We start from the raw sequence: 15,644 nt of genomic DNA, 5'->3' as shown, positions 1-15,644 counted from the left end.
AAACAAATGTCTTTAATCTTGATCCACATTGCATTTCACTTGACAATTTTCATTTCATTTACATGATTTATTCCTATTGGCTTGGCATTTCACTACTTGAAGAACTAATATCTTCTGAAAATTTGGCTGTACTGTTGTGAATTGCCTTTCTAAATCTCTTATAATAATGCTAAAAAGGAAAGTCTATGTAGAATGTTAATGTTAATTTTTTCTCAAGAGAAGTGACTATTTATTTATTTTTAAGATATCTTGCTATAATACAGTTTTTAGTCCACCAAAAATATACCTCTCTCTATCCTGCCTAGACCCATGGTATATTTTTTTTTTGTTTTAAATAGTCTTTGCCATGGAAACTTTTCAGATATTTCTTTAAAGCTAAGTAAGTTATGACTATTGCTTCATTTGGTGTCTATGTATACATTATTCATTTGAAGGACCCTGGTACATGAGTTTTTAAAATAACCATGTTAGTTCTCACACACTCTCACTGTTACCATATAGTTTTCATTTGTTCAATAAGCTAACACTTCATTTTATTTGCCATCAATCTAAATTTGCAATTTAATTTGCTTGTGAAAATTGTCTGTCTTAAGATCCATGGTCATTTTCAGAAATTTCCGTGTTGCTGAGGCTGATATTTAGCCAATGTACATATATATTATTATGACCAGTGTCTATTCTGACTGGTTAGTGCTAAGCCATACTGGTCATTAAATATTTTGAATATCATCTAGACATATACAGATATACTTTAGGTGTGTGAGTGAGAGAAACCACCAGAAGAAGGCAAAATTAATAGCAAAAGACCCAATAATAATAGTATCTAATGTTTAATGAATGCTTTGTGCCAAGCAAGGTACTTTGTTCTCTAATCTCCTTGAATCCTGAAAACAATACTTTATCATACCCATTTTATAGAATAATGAAAGCAAGGAGGAGATGAGACTTACACAATGTCACATAGTTAGTTAGTGGTGGAGACCAGATTTAAATCCAGTCTGTTTGGCTCTCAAGTCTGTGTTCCTAATATATGCTATCCTGCCATTTATTAAGTTCCTGATAAAGAAAAAAGACAGAAAGAGCTGGGAAGTGAATGTTCCCTGCCTTTCTTAGAGAGATTAGAACAGGAAAATTAATTCATCTTTGGCTAAGTGATGAGTCATATTCTATTTTTTTTTTCAGAATGCAAAACAAAGAGAGAAGAGCTATAACCTTACTCTCTTTTTCTCTATTTCCCGCTGCCTGGGATGTAGTGTGATGCTCCAGCCAAATGGATCTTTTACATTCCCTGTCCACATTCTGTAATTTTCCTCTTATGTACTGTTACTCATGCCTCTGTCTAGAATGTTCTTCCAGGCCTACAGGAGTTCCTAAATCATCCTTTAATGTCCAGGTCAAGGGTCACTTCTTCCATGAGAATTTTTACATTGCCCAGCTAGAAGTAGTCTCTTCCTTTCCTTAATTGCAGCAAAATTTTACTAGTGCCTCTCTAAACACACATCATGTTTTCCTTGGATCATTGTTATGTATGCTTAGCTCACAGTCAATGGAGTTGACAGAACACTATCTGTGTTCAAGTCCCAAGTAAGTTACTTGCTACTGTGGGAACTTCTAAAGTTACTTAGTTTTACTGTGCCTCAGCCTGCTTATTTTTAAAATTGGTATATATCTCACAGGCTTCCTGGGAGAATTAGCTAAGTTTAGCAAATCAGGATTTAAAGTTCTTAGAATGTTGCCTGGCACACAGTAAGTGCTATTTAAATGTTTTCTATAATTGTCATCGCTGTTATTATTATTATTATTATAATTTTTTTTCCTGCTAAATTTTCAGCTCCTTTAAGGTGAAGATCCAAGACTGATTTATCTTTATATCCTTTTAATTTGCTTAAAACAGTGGTTGGCATGTAGGAGGCATTCAATAAAGTTTTGTTGACTGAATGACAGAGGAACATAGAGTCAGTAGAACATTTTGCTTAAAAACATGGGCCTTTGAACTGGCTTTGAGTTCCGGTGTTATCTTTACCTTGCTTTGTTGCTTTGGGCAACTTAATGCCTCTGACATCAGCTTCTTTATTTATAAAATGGGGACAATAATGGCATCTAACTTATAGGGTGGCTATGAAGATTGTATGAGATAACATATGTAAAGTATTTGCACAATAAACTGGTATAGTGAGCATTTAATGCAGTTAACTATTGTTTTTACTAGGTTTATAGTTGAAAGGTAGTACTCAGAAAGCAAGTGAATGTCTTTCCATTGGTCATCTTGGAAGCACTAAATTTGAGCTTGTAAAGAAACAAGGGCAAGCCTGCAGCCTAAATTCTGGAAGGTGATGAAAAGCAATAAGCAAAATCTTTGACCCAAAGTCAAGATTCAAAATGATTTATAGGGCGCCTGGGTGGCTCGGTTGGTTGGGCGACTGCCTTCAGCTCAGGTCATGATCCTGGAGTCCCAGGATCGAGTCCCACACTGGGTTCCCTGCTCGGCGGGGAGTCTGCTTCTCCCTCTGACCCTCCCCCCTCTCGTGTTCTCCCTCTCTCTCTAATATATAAACAAAATCTTTAAAAGAAAAGAAATGATTTATAAAGTTTAACTTTCTTAATTTCTAAATATTATATTTAGAAAAGTGAAGAAATCTATGTGCTGTGTCATATACTTTGTTTTGCTGTGATTTGTTTTGATATCTTCTGGTTTAAAAGTATTTAATATCTACTTTAAAAATATTTCCAATACATTATATGCTGAAACACATGGTTGCACTTCACTGAGGTCTTAAGGAAGGAGTATCACCTTAGATCTGAGGGGAAAGGGAATCTCATTTCTCAGGCACCTCCTCTGTGATTTTCAGACATCCTCTTGTTTTATCTTTATAACTTTTTTTTTTTGCACATTTTGCAGATAAGAAAAGTGAACCTGGCCAAGGCCATAGGGCCAGTAAGTGTAGGAGGGATTTGAACACAGTTCATCTCATTCTCTCTGCTTTTTCATCTCATTCTCATCTGCTTTTACCAGATGCTTCCTGTGGAACCTGCTTCATATGATCTGGGCATTATTTTCATCTCTCTGCTGCCTCCATTTATGTCTTATTCTAAAGAATAACTTTAGGACCAAGATGAATAAAAACAATCTCCTAATTTTCCTCTGGCCTCCCGCTGTGATAATGAGGTTGGGTGTTTCTTGCAAAGGCCTTCTTCAAATTCTCTGTCTGTCCTTGACCCATCTTGCTTCCTTCTTTTGACTTGTGACAAATCTTTTGCACTGGAATATCATTACTATTGTGTTAGAGGAGTGTCATTTCCCATAAAGATATGATTTAAAAACATAAACTAGGTCTATCACTGAAAAGGTGACTGTTGTCTGGTGGTAATGTAAAGAGGGATTTACCCTTGTTAATTGTGGATGCAGAAGGCTGAGAACCCTGGCCTCTAGGTGAAAGATTGAGGAAGACTTGGGTTGGCTTAAAAAAGGGAAGGGATTTCTAAGCGTCAGATACTCACTTGGAGGAAATGTAATAGAGGGGATTCAAAGGTCAGATAGAACTTAAGTTAGGTTCCAACACTGTGATGCCATGATTTTAAAAAGGAAGTGATGAGAAATTCAGAGAAGGGAGGGGCATAAAAGGGAGAAGTGAGTGAGAGGCAGAGATGGATGTACTGAGAATATGTGAGAGGGAATGTGAGGAGGAAGAGGATTTGAGAAGGGGCACATTCAAAGAGAGCAAAGGGAACAGCATTAAGGTGTTTGGGCAGCCATGTAGTAGCCATTGAAGTTTCAAGTGGGGTTGGATCTTGTGTATCCAAAAGTGGGCTCATAGATCAGGGATGTGGGAGGTGTTTCTCCCTTCACAGAATTTCCTTGAGTGTCAGATTGTATGTTTCTGATCAATCTTTTCTTATGATGACTGCTAGTCTTTGTTTCAGGAAGGGAAATGAATGCTGAATTTAAATGAGCTGGTTTTTTTTTTATTAAAAAAAATCCAGGAAGCACTTACCTAATAGAAGAGAGAATAGGAAAAAAGATTTACAATGAACTTGCTTTTTCCCTGTCAATGAGTAGCATTCTTAAGCAAAACCTAAGGGCATATAAATGTGAAATGTTATTTCAAATGACTAGATATTTATTTTAAACATGATTTTTCTCTTTTCACAGAAATAGTGAAAATGATAAAATACATCCTTAGACTGTCACAACGTATTCATTTGTGAAAAAGCAGTGTGTAAGGTGCTGGGAATTAAGTTCTCAGGGAATGGCTTTGGAGACTTTCTTCCTTCTTTAATTATAGATTAAAGCAGACCTTGGCAGTGTCCTTTTGGATCAATATGAAATACAGAGCATAAATCAATACTATTACACAGTATAGTATAGAAATTCTTAAAAAGAAAATGAAAAATACAATTGTCTTAAAGAAAAAGTGATTTTACTTGACAATAAATCCATTTTGACCAAATTAAAAATTATGCTGTGTACACGTATCTCTGCTTAGATTTCCTATTTGTTTATCAGAATGTGCTCAATTTTTCTTTGCTAAAATGGCCTAGGATTAGACATCATTGTCCAAAACCAGTTCTGCCATTGATTAGTGGAAATGTTTTTTAATTTCCTAGGCCCAATTCCTTACCTTCAAGAGAATTGGACTAGTTGACCTCGAAGAGCTCCTGTTTCTCAACTGTGTTAAGACCCTCTTATCGGAAGGATCTTGGAAATTTACTGATTCTAAAGGATTTGAAGAAATGCTAGATATATGAAAGCATTGAGATTAGAGGAAGAAACTTGGTAAATAAAAGTAAAAGTGTCTATTTGCCTAGAGCAGAGAGGAAAAGCTGGTATAAAAAAACTGGTGGAGATGTTGAAACTTGTACTTACATTGAATTTCATACTTGGTGAAAAGTTTCTGGAGCATTGTGTTTGAGACCTTTGATAAGGAGTTTCTAATTTGAAAGGCAATTGAAAGTATTACAGTTTTTTGAGGAGGATGGTATGTTTGAAATAATGCTTGAGGAATTTGGTGATTTCTTAAGGTAATTATAAATCAGAACAGTGCCTGGCATATTTCAAGTGTTTGCGAAATAAAACAAAATGGATGATTTTGTAGGATGAGGGGAAGGCTGGTTGGGAAACCACTGCCAATATCATCTTTGTGCTGGGAGAGGAAACTAGTGAGACTTGTTTTTTGAAGGTGCTATAAGGACTTGCATTTCTCAGGCTCTTCTTGCTTCCTTTCTCTCTTAATTTTAATTAGGAGACCATCTGTTTTTTCTTTTCTAAGCATGTCTCAACTAACTAGAGCTGAGTCATCTAATTATTTTTTTTCTTTTCTGAATTTCTTTTTTAAAAATAAAGAAATATAGAGGACAGAGAACTATATCAGATTCCAGATACTGGGTAAGCTTTTATTTTCAAGTAAAGCAACTTACCTTGAATAGTTTCAGTGAAAAATATGTCTAGTTTGCAGAAAAGTTGGATAATAAAGACATTTAGCTATTAGTTAAGAGCCCTTGGTTAGTCCTTGCTTTGCCATCAAATAACTTGGTATGATACTGGGCAAATCATGTGATGTTTCTGAGCCTTGTTTAACTCATTTGTGAAATAGGAATGATAATACCTAGTCTCCTAGCTCATGGAACTGTTATCAATGTCTAGAACAGTGCTTAGTATACACAAAATACTTGGTAAATATTTCTTGAATGAATAGATTGATTTAAATTAGATGATATATATGGATATATATCCCAATTTATACCTAAAAGTTATTATTACTTTAATTGATTCCCTATAATGGAGATTCCTGAATGTTCTGTAGAAAAAGAGTGTTCTAGGTTTCTACTGATTCATTCTACTCCCTGCCAGTAGCCCAATTTCAGGATGGAATGTAATGTCAGTTTCTATGCAAAGTTGCCACCTGGCCTTAAGCAAGGTGATAATCACCATGTACTTTTTTGGGAACAAGAGACAATCTGCTTTGAGAGAAATGACAGGACCAAGTTAGTAAGTGGACTGTGAGGGTGAAATAGAGTGACTTGGATTTGAATCTTGGCTCAACAACAATTGCTGTGGGACTTTAGACAATTCTTTAAACGTGCATGCTTGAGATTCTTCATCTGTAGAAGAGGATAATAATAGACAATTCTTTAAACGTGCATGCTTGAGATTCTTCATCTGTAGAAGAGGATAATAATAGACAATTCTTTAAACGTGCATGCTTGAGATTCTTCATCTGTAGAAGAGGATAATAATAGTAATACCTACCTTAGTGTTTTTATGACATAAAGTACTTAGCAAAATATATGACAGCTTGTAAAGATTCAGTGAATGTTAGATAGTTTTTGTTATCCAGAGGAAGGATGAGTAGTGTTACAAACTGAAGGTAAGAGAATAAGTGTATCTTTAGTGCCTAGGATTTGATATAAGTGGGAAGAAGGGTAGGCCATGAATACCCAAGATAGGGACATTCTAAGTTTGGAGTGCATACGTATCTCAGAAGATACTCAGGTAGCAGGGGAGGACTTTGGACTATGTAATCAATGTTTTGCTTCTATATCTTGGGCCTTATTAAATTTAACACAGCTTTGCTCCTATTATTCAGAGAATTGATGTGGGGAGAACAAAGAGAATAATACTGGCTATGAAACTTTTGGATCCTTTGGCACAATAGAATGGTTCAACAGTGAGATGATTATTAGAAGAAAGCTATTAAGAGTTAAAATTATTTTATTATTAATTTTGTTCAGTTTGGGCATGAATGAGATCTAAATAGTAGCCATGTGATATAATTTTAAAGCTCTCTTTGTGGGCCACTATTTCCAATCTTGCCTCACCTTACCCACCCCCAGGAATGAATAAATCTCTCTATTTCATATATAATTAATACATGTACTCATTCATTTATTATTAATTGACCAGGTATTGTTTATTTAGGTATTTGGGATACATCAGTAAGCAAAACTATCAAAGATCTCATCCTTCTTAAAATTAGCATTTTAAGTTCAGTGGGGAGGAGATGGGGAGGTGTCAATAAAAAATATCATAAGAAAAAATTATATAATATGTTAGAAGGTCATAAGTACTATTGAACAGAGAGATGCCAGAATAGATAAAGGGGGAGTGAAAATGTAGGGTGCAGTTTGAAGTTTTAAATAGGATGGACAGAGTAGATTTCATTGAGACAGTGACATTATAGAAAAGACTTGAGGTTATTGAATTAGCTATTTGTATATATGGAAAAAGAAAACATTGTAGGTGAAGGGAATAGCCAATACAAAGACTTTGGTGGTGGAGCATGCCTGGTGTGTTTGAGGTAGAGTGAAGAGTGAACAGAGTAGCTAGAACAGAATCAGTGAGAAGGAGAATAACGGGTGGTCAAAGAGGTAAAGGGAGAAAGTATAGGTCATGGAGAGTCTTGTAAGGATTATAAGGATTTTGGCTTTTAATCTAACTAAAATGGGGAAGAACATGATTTGATTTAGGTTTCAAAATTTTCCCTCCAGCTGCTGTGTTGTGTACATAGGTGGGACAGAAGTGGGGATTCTAGTGAGGTTTTATTGAATAATCCAGGAAAGAGATTATGATGGCTTGAAGGGCATTAGCAGTGGAAGTGGTGAGAAGTGGTCATATATTGGATATATTTTAAAGGTAGAGTCAATAGAACTTGCTGATAGATTAGATGTAGCTTGTGAGTGAAAGTGAGGGGCCAAGAATTACTTCATAATATTTAACCTGAGCAACTGAAATGGGAAAAGTTGAGGATGAAGCAGGTTTTAATGGTCAAATAGGAGGAGCTCAGTTTTGGACAAGCTGAGTTTGAGATATCCAATAGATATTGTAGTAGGCAGAATTTTAAAAATGTCCCCCTACCCCAGATTTCCCATCCTAATTCCTGGGACTACGAATATGATGTGATATCTTGCCTGTGAATATGTTATGTTACACAGCAAGGGAATTTTGCGAATGTGATTAAGGTTGAATATCAGTTAACCTTAAGGTAGGGAGATTGCCACATCAACTGTTTAAAATCATAAAGTTTTCTCTGACTAGTGGCAGGTTAAGATAGCAGAGGGGAGATTCATATTTGAAGCCTGAGAAGATTTCTACTCACTGATGCTGCCTTGAAGATGGAGAGAGCTATGTAATGAAGAATGTGGGTGCCTTCTAGAAGCTGAGTAGTCCCTAGCTAACAGCTAGAAGGGAAGAGGGAAATCTATCCTATAGCTGCAAGGAACTGAATTCTGTCAACAACTTGAATGAGATAGAAGCCAATTTTTCCAAGAACTGCCAGATGAGAACTCATTCCAGCCAACACTTTGATTTTGGCCTTGTCAGATCCCAAGCAGAGAACCATTCCAGTCCACCCAGACTTCTGACCTACAAAAACTGTGAAATAATAGATGACTGTTGTTTTAAGCTACTGTTCTTGGTAATTTGTTCTACAGCCATAGAAATGTATGGGAGACATATACATGGAGATGTTAAATAAGCAGTTGAAGTCTGGAATTCAGGAAAAAAATTTGGATTACAGATATCTGTTTGAACATCATTAGCATAAACACAGTATTTAAAAAACATATATCTTTGATGATCACCAAAGGAGTGAATAAAGATGGAGTAGAGAATTTGACCAAAGAGTTAGCCCAATATATATTAAAATTTTTTTAAATTTTTATTATATTGTAGTAAGAACACTTAATATAAGATCTATTCTCTTAACAGATTTTTTAAGTGTACAGTAAAATTTTAACGATAGGCACAATGTTATGTCAGATCCCTAGAACTTACTAATCTTATATTACTAAAGCTTTAAACCCATTGATTAGGAACTCCCATTTTCCCCTCTTCCCTCTGACCCCCCAGCAACCACCGTTTTGTTCTCTGCTTCTATAATTTGACCATTTAAGGTACCTTACATAATTGGAATCATACAGTATCTGTCCTGCTGTGGCTGGCTTATTTCACTTAGCTTAATATAGTCCAAGTTCACTGGTGTTGTTGCATATTGCAGGATTTCCTTCTTTTCAAAAACTTAATAGCATTCTATTGTATGTATATACTAACATTTCCTTTATTCATTCATCCATCAATGAACATTTAGGTTGTTTCCACATTTTGACTATTATGAATAGTGTTGCAATAAACATGAGAGTGCTAATATCTCTTTCAGATCATGATTTAAGTTCTTCCAGATAAATATCTAGAAGTGGAATTACTGGATCATATGGTAGTTCTATTTTTAATTTGGGGGGGGCTTCCATACTGTTTTCCAAAGGGGATACACTACTTTGCATTCCCACCAACAATGTACAAGATTTCCAATTTCTCCACATCCTTACCAATGCTTGTCTTCCTCTTTTTCTAAATAATATCTATCTTATTACGTGTGGAATGATATCTCATTGTGGTTTGGATTTGCATTTCCTTGATGATTAGTGATGTGGACATTGTTTTCATATACCTTTTGTTCATTTATGTATGTCTTCTTTGGAAAAATGTCTCTTCAAATCCTTAATCCATTTAAAAATCAGATTATTAGGTTTTTGTTGTTGTTCTTTTGCTATTAAGTTGAATTCCTTATATGTTTGAAGATTAACAAAGCTACAGTAATCAAAACAATATGGTGCTGGCATAAAGATAGACATATAGACCAATGAAATAGAACAGAAAGCCCAGAAATAAATTCATGCATATACAGTCAACTGACATTTGGCAAGGGTACCAAGAATACACAATGGGGAATGAATAGTCTCTTCAACAAAAGGTGTTGGGAAATCTAGATATTCACATGCAAAAGAATGAAATTAGATCCTTACCTTATACCATGCACAGAAATCAACTCAAAATGGATCAAAGACTTAAATGTGAGACATTAAACTGTAAACCTCTTAGAAGAAAATATAAGGGAAAAGTTTCATAACATTCGTCTTGCCAATGATTTCATGGATATGACATCAAAAGCACAAGCAACAAAAGCAAAAATAGACAAATGGGACTTCATTAAACTAAAAAGCTTCTGCATAGAAAAGAACTCAATAGTGTTTAAAAAGCAATCTATGGAGTGGGGGAGTAAACACTTACAAACCATGTGTCTGATGTCCTTCAATATTAAGAGTCAGGGGGAAAAGAAGTAGCAAGGAAAGGAGATTGAGAAGGAGGGAGCAGTGAGGTAGGAGGAAAATCAAGAGATTATGGTAGTTTGGAAATCATGTGAAGAAAGTATCAAGGAAGAAAGAGTTATGGATTTTGTCAAATGCTGATAAGTCAAGTAAGATGAAGTCTAAGAATTGACCATTAGATTTAGCAACAAGAAGTTTTGGTGACCCATTCAAGAGCAGTTCTGGTGGAGTAATATAGACAAAGAATAGCTGATTGAAGTGGATTTAAAAGAGAGTGGAAAGAGAAGAAGTAGAAACCCAAATTATAGAGTACCTTTGTTGAGGAGGTTTGCTACAAAGAGTATAAAGAAATTAGGCAATAACTTGTGGGTAGAGTGAGTCAGTATAGAAGTCTTTTTTTTTTTTAAGATGAGAAAAAGAATGGCATGCTTGTGTTCTGTTTGGAAAGATTCAGTAGAGATGAAAAACTGATAAGGGGATATTTTCTGGAGATGTCTTTGAATAGGTGAAAGGGGTGGTATTTAGTGTGAAATTGGAGGGAAAAGATTTAGATAGGAACATGTTAGTTCATCTTAGCAGGTGGGAAGGCAGAGCATGGAGGGATAATGCTGTCAGGAGGATTGATATATAGTTGGAGTCTGTGTATTTCAGTAATCAGAAATGAGAAGGTCTAGCATATGACCATGGGAGTCAGTAGTTGAGGTAGGATAAAGGTTAGGATGATGGAAAAGAGGAGGTTGAGGAACATAGAGGCCAGGGTATTGGAAGGATCATTTATATTTGTGTTGAAATTCTCAAAAATTAAAACAGTAGTATTATTAGGATGATAGTGAACCAAGAGCTAAAATTAATGAGGAATGAGGTGAGGTTGGTCTGGGGGTTGCTGGATGACAGTAACAATAAGGGGTAGGATATGATATAATCTGATAACTTGAGATTCAGACCTGGTGAAAGGGGAGGGAAAACTAAAATGGTAATGAAGACCCAGGAGGATGTGTACTGCACCACTAAGTCCAGTGGTTTGATGCTGTAAAGGAAAAACAAGCTCCATTGTAGGAGATTCAGGGGAGTAGTAATCTTATGGGAGGTGGGTTTTAGTTAGAACAAGATATTAAGGGGAACTCTCAGACAGGTGGAGATAGAGGTAGAAAAGTAGAAGGATTTTGCTGATGACTGACTGAATTCCAGAAAGAAGAGCAGACTGGTTTCAGGAGTTGGGGGGAGGTGTGGTAAAGGGGAAGAGATAGGAGGTATGTAGAAGAGCCTTTTGAGGATTAGAATGTAGCAATGAGGGGTGATCTTGGAGCCTTGAGATTCTTATAGTGACCGATATAATCAGGGATAAAGGGCTTAATTCGATTAGTACTGGGGGATTCAAGCAAATAGCAGCAAGGCTGTGAGTGTTGGGGAGTAGGGAGTGTAATTATTAACATATTTTTGTCCATATTGGCATGCCCTGCAGCCAAGTTAAACATGATCTAATTTATGATAAACAAACAACTCTCAGTTGCACAATAGGAGCCTGTTGGAAATGCCAGCCTCCCAGTGGAAAGTCACCAGTAGCTCAGCTCCCAAGAAAAATGTCAAATAGTTGGCCTGATTCTAACTGGGAAAAAAACAGGAGAACAGAATTTCCCGTCAAGTCATTCATCCCTCAGCGAAGTTATCATTGCTTGTGATGTTTAGGCAAGAGGTGATAGGAGAGAAACTGGTCTTGTGGGTGTGAGTGACACTCTACTTCCCAGGAGGAAGGGGATTATCTCCAAGCAGTGACCACCCAGCCAGGTATGAGGTGCTGCAGTGAGCCCAGATGGATAAATTTCTAACTTGCTGGAAAACCTTCCAAATTTAACAATTTCTGGTACCTCCATGAAAGGCTTGTAATGACCTCATAGCAAAAGCTGAGTATGGAAAACTTCTATGGATGTGAACACTCACAAAACTGTTGATAGAAGCACAGAATATTAGAACTAATAGGGGCCTTAGATCAATAGAGATCATTTAGTTTTGTGTTTTCAAAAGTTTTACATTTTGCAGGGAAAACTGTATTATATTTTAATTTTTAGAAATCTTATGAGGAACCACAATATACATGAAACAGATAAAAATAAAACCGTAGTGAGTGGTTTTTGAGATGCTTTTGAATTTATACTGTTTGTTCTCTATCACTTTATGAAAGTGAGAACCTTTGGGAAAACAAGGGATTGTATAACACGTAATTTTGACAAACATTGATCCAAATGCCTTGTCTTGCCTTGGGTTAAAAAAGCATACTCTGTGACAAGGTTTTGAATGCAAGTTGTTTCTTCAGGAGGTGATCCCAGGGAGTACCAGTAGGGGAGTAGGGAATGACACAGGAAGGGGAAGGCAGCCAATACAGGGTGCATTAATGTATAGGTCACCACTATGGGCAACTGGAAAGACAGTGTAGAACATACCTCAGAGCTACCCTACCTGAGGAGAGAAGAAACTGGTTCATTTACCTATCAGCCACCATGAGATATTGGTTAATGTTGCTTCAGCGTGTTAACTCCTTGGCACTTCTTTCCCACTGTGTGTGGCAGAGTACACCTCTGTGGTCAGGGAAAGTCTTCAGGTAGAGAGTTGGAGGTGCTTGCAGTAGGAAACCATAAGTGTGCACTGAATGGTGAGTATGAAGGGCACATAGGTGGGGCAACAGTACTGTCTGCAACATCCTTCTTTTGAAAGGTAGAGAAGAGGGTGTCCTGAAAAGGGAGAGAAATGATGGTAGAGGGTGGCATTGGATCTTTGTTTTCTGAGTGCTCATGCTTTAAGACATTTCCCTGCCTCTCAAAAAAGCACACATGTTAAAACATATATGAAATAGTTCAACAAATATTTATTAAGTACCTAGTATGTACTTAATAAATAATAATTTTAAATAGGGTTGGTCAAGGGAAAACTCATCAAGGGGTACCATTCATGAGAGGTGAGAGACGTAGCCATTGGGCATCTGCAGGAAAAGTCAAGCAGAGGAATTAGTTAGCATAAAGTCTGCAAGGAAGAAGCCCATTTTATCAATAGCAAGGAACCAGAGTAGCTAGAAGAGAGTGAATAAAGAGGCAAGCAGTAAGTTAAGTCAAAGATGAACAAGGAGACTGAAAAATGTGTTTTTATAAAACTTTGGGTTTATTTTAGCGGGATGGAAACTACTGGAGAGTTTTGATCAGAGGAGTGAGATTATCTGACTTAGGTTTAAAAAGGATCACTTTGGTGGTTGCTTTAAGAGTAGACTTTAGGGGGCCAAGGGTTGAAGCAGGGAGACCAGTAAGAAGGTTTCATAGTAACTCAGGTAAAAGATGACAGTGACTTAGATTAGGAGGTAGCAGTGGAGATAATAAGGAGTGGATGGATTCTGGACATATTTTGAGGGTGGTAAAAACTGTGAAGATAGTTTTGGATGTAGGGTATGGGAGAAAGAAAGAAATAAAGTATAATGCCAACATTTTTTGGCCTGAGCAGCTAGAATACTGCTGTCATTGAGATGGTGAAGACTACCAGTGAAGTAGGTTTCTGGAGGGATAATAGGAATTGAATTTTGAACTTTTTGAGTTTAAGATGTCAAGTAGACACCAAGTAGGCATTTAGGTATGTGAGTCTGGTATTCTGAAGAGATACCTAGGCTAGCATGTTAAGTTGAGAGAAGTTAGGGGACAGATGGTATAAGATCCCCAAAGAGCATGGATAGCCAAGGAAGAGTTCTGGGTCACTATGAAAGTGAGAGGATTGAGATAAGAGGAGGAATCCACAAGGAAACTGAGGAGGGACCTGTGAGGCAGGAAGAAGTCTAGGAAAGTGTGTTTTGGAAGTGTCAAAGTGATGAAGGCTGAGATTGGAATGAGGATCACAGAGGTCACCTGTAAACTTGACCAGACAAGTTTTATTGGGGTTATACAGGAAAGCATCTTATTTGAGTGGGTTTAACTGAAAACAGGAAGAGGAATTTGTGAAAGCAAAACTAGACAACTGTTTTGGGAAGTTTTGCTACGAAGGAGGTAAGACCATTGAATAAAAGATGTCAGGGGAAATGGGTTTAAAAGATGGTTTGATTTTTAAACATGGGAGAGATGAAACACATTTCTGATAGGAAGGATCTACTGAAGTGGGAAAATCAATGTGAGAGTGAATGATGAGAATTGCTAAAATGATGTCCGTGACCGGGCTTGAGGGGATAGCATGTAGTGGGTAAGTGGGAACATAATCTTTTAAGATGGGAAAATAAATAGTTGAACTTTGGAACTTGCAGGAAGGCACCATGACTTACATACATTATGTATGAGTACAGATACTGTAGATGAGTAGATGAAGTACTGAGGGTTTTCTTAACCCTCAAGTAGGCATCAAGGTCATTGGTTGAGAATGATGATTAGGGGTACAGGGTTTAGAGGCTGAGAAGAGAGGAAGAGATATGAAATAATCATCTAGGTTTATGAAAGGGTGACTAAGAAAATAAAGTATGACTGTTGGACAACATTTAGAGCCTATTTGAGGTTCATACTTGTGGATTTGAAGTGAGACCCATTATAGATTATACGTTTTTCTTCAGTCATATTCAGCTGCACAGGGGGCAGGCATAGTATAGGCAGCAAGTTGTATTTAATGAGTGACCAGACAAGTTTCACTGGGGTTATACAGGAAAGCATCTTATTTGAGTGGGTTTAATTTTGGCACAGGCAACAGGATGAAGTAAGAGAGGGGTAAGGGAGATGAGGGCATACAAAGGAGTGAATTGATTCTAATTGTTTACCACAGAATATGCTGGGTAAGGAGAGAGGAAGAGATATCAGTGGGTGAGGGAGAAAAAGTTGGCAGGACCAATGAATTGGGGGATTTTATCAGGGGTCTTTTATTGATGGAGTCTGGGCACAAGAGGGTGTGAGCCAGAAAGGTAGATGGTGGTCAGGGAGTAAGATGCATGAAAATTAGTTAATAGATGGGTTTCAGTGACTGGTAAAGACAAGGTCATTATGAACATGGCCGTGGGAGTGAGTGGCTGAGATAAAGGGGAGGACAAGGTCATTTGTGGAGAGGAGTTCTAGGGATTGAAAGGCTAAGATGTTGGAATCATATGTATATTGAAATCTTCATGAATTAGGACCAACACAGTGTTGTGTAGGAAAGAGAATAGAATAAAATATATCAATACATGTAATGGGGTATTATCTGAGTGGTGGATTATTGTTGCTTTAAATTTATTTCTTACAATTTATGTATTACTTTATAATCAGAAGTTTTTGTTTCAGCTAGAGTTCAGTCAGGAAAATGGGAATTGATGTAATTTTATGCAGGTATTCAGGTGCTTATAAATCACTGGGAAGCCTGGAGGACTGAAATTCAGGGGATCAGCCATCAGTTTTCAATTTCACCATACTCCCATGTTCCAGAGTGAGAGCGCTGTCACCTCTGAGGCAGAAAGCTGCAGGAGATTGCTGCTGACTTCACAGCTTCTTCACCTCCTGAGTTGAATGAATGGCGGGGGAAGGCAGAAGCTGTTGAAAAACTTATTTCTGCAAAGCCCATGA

This window comes from Eumetopias jubatus, unplaced genomic scaffold, assembly GCF_037043125.1.
Source record: "Eumetopias jubatus isolate StellerSeaLion01/CBP00866 unplaced genomic scaffold, mEumJub1_p1.0 scaffold_7, whole genome shotgun sequence".
Lineage (NCBI taxonomy): Eukaryota > Metazoa > Chordata > Mammalia > Carnivora > Otariidae > Eumetopias > Eumetopias jubatus.
The sequence above is the reverse complement of the archived record's forward strand: the minus strand, read 5'-3'. Positions refer to the sequence as shown.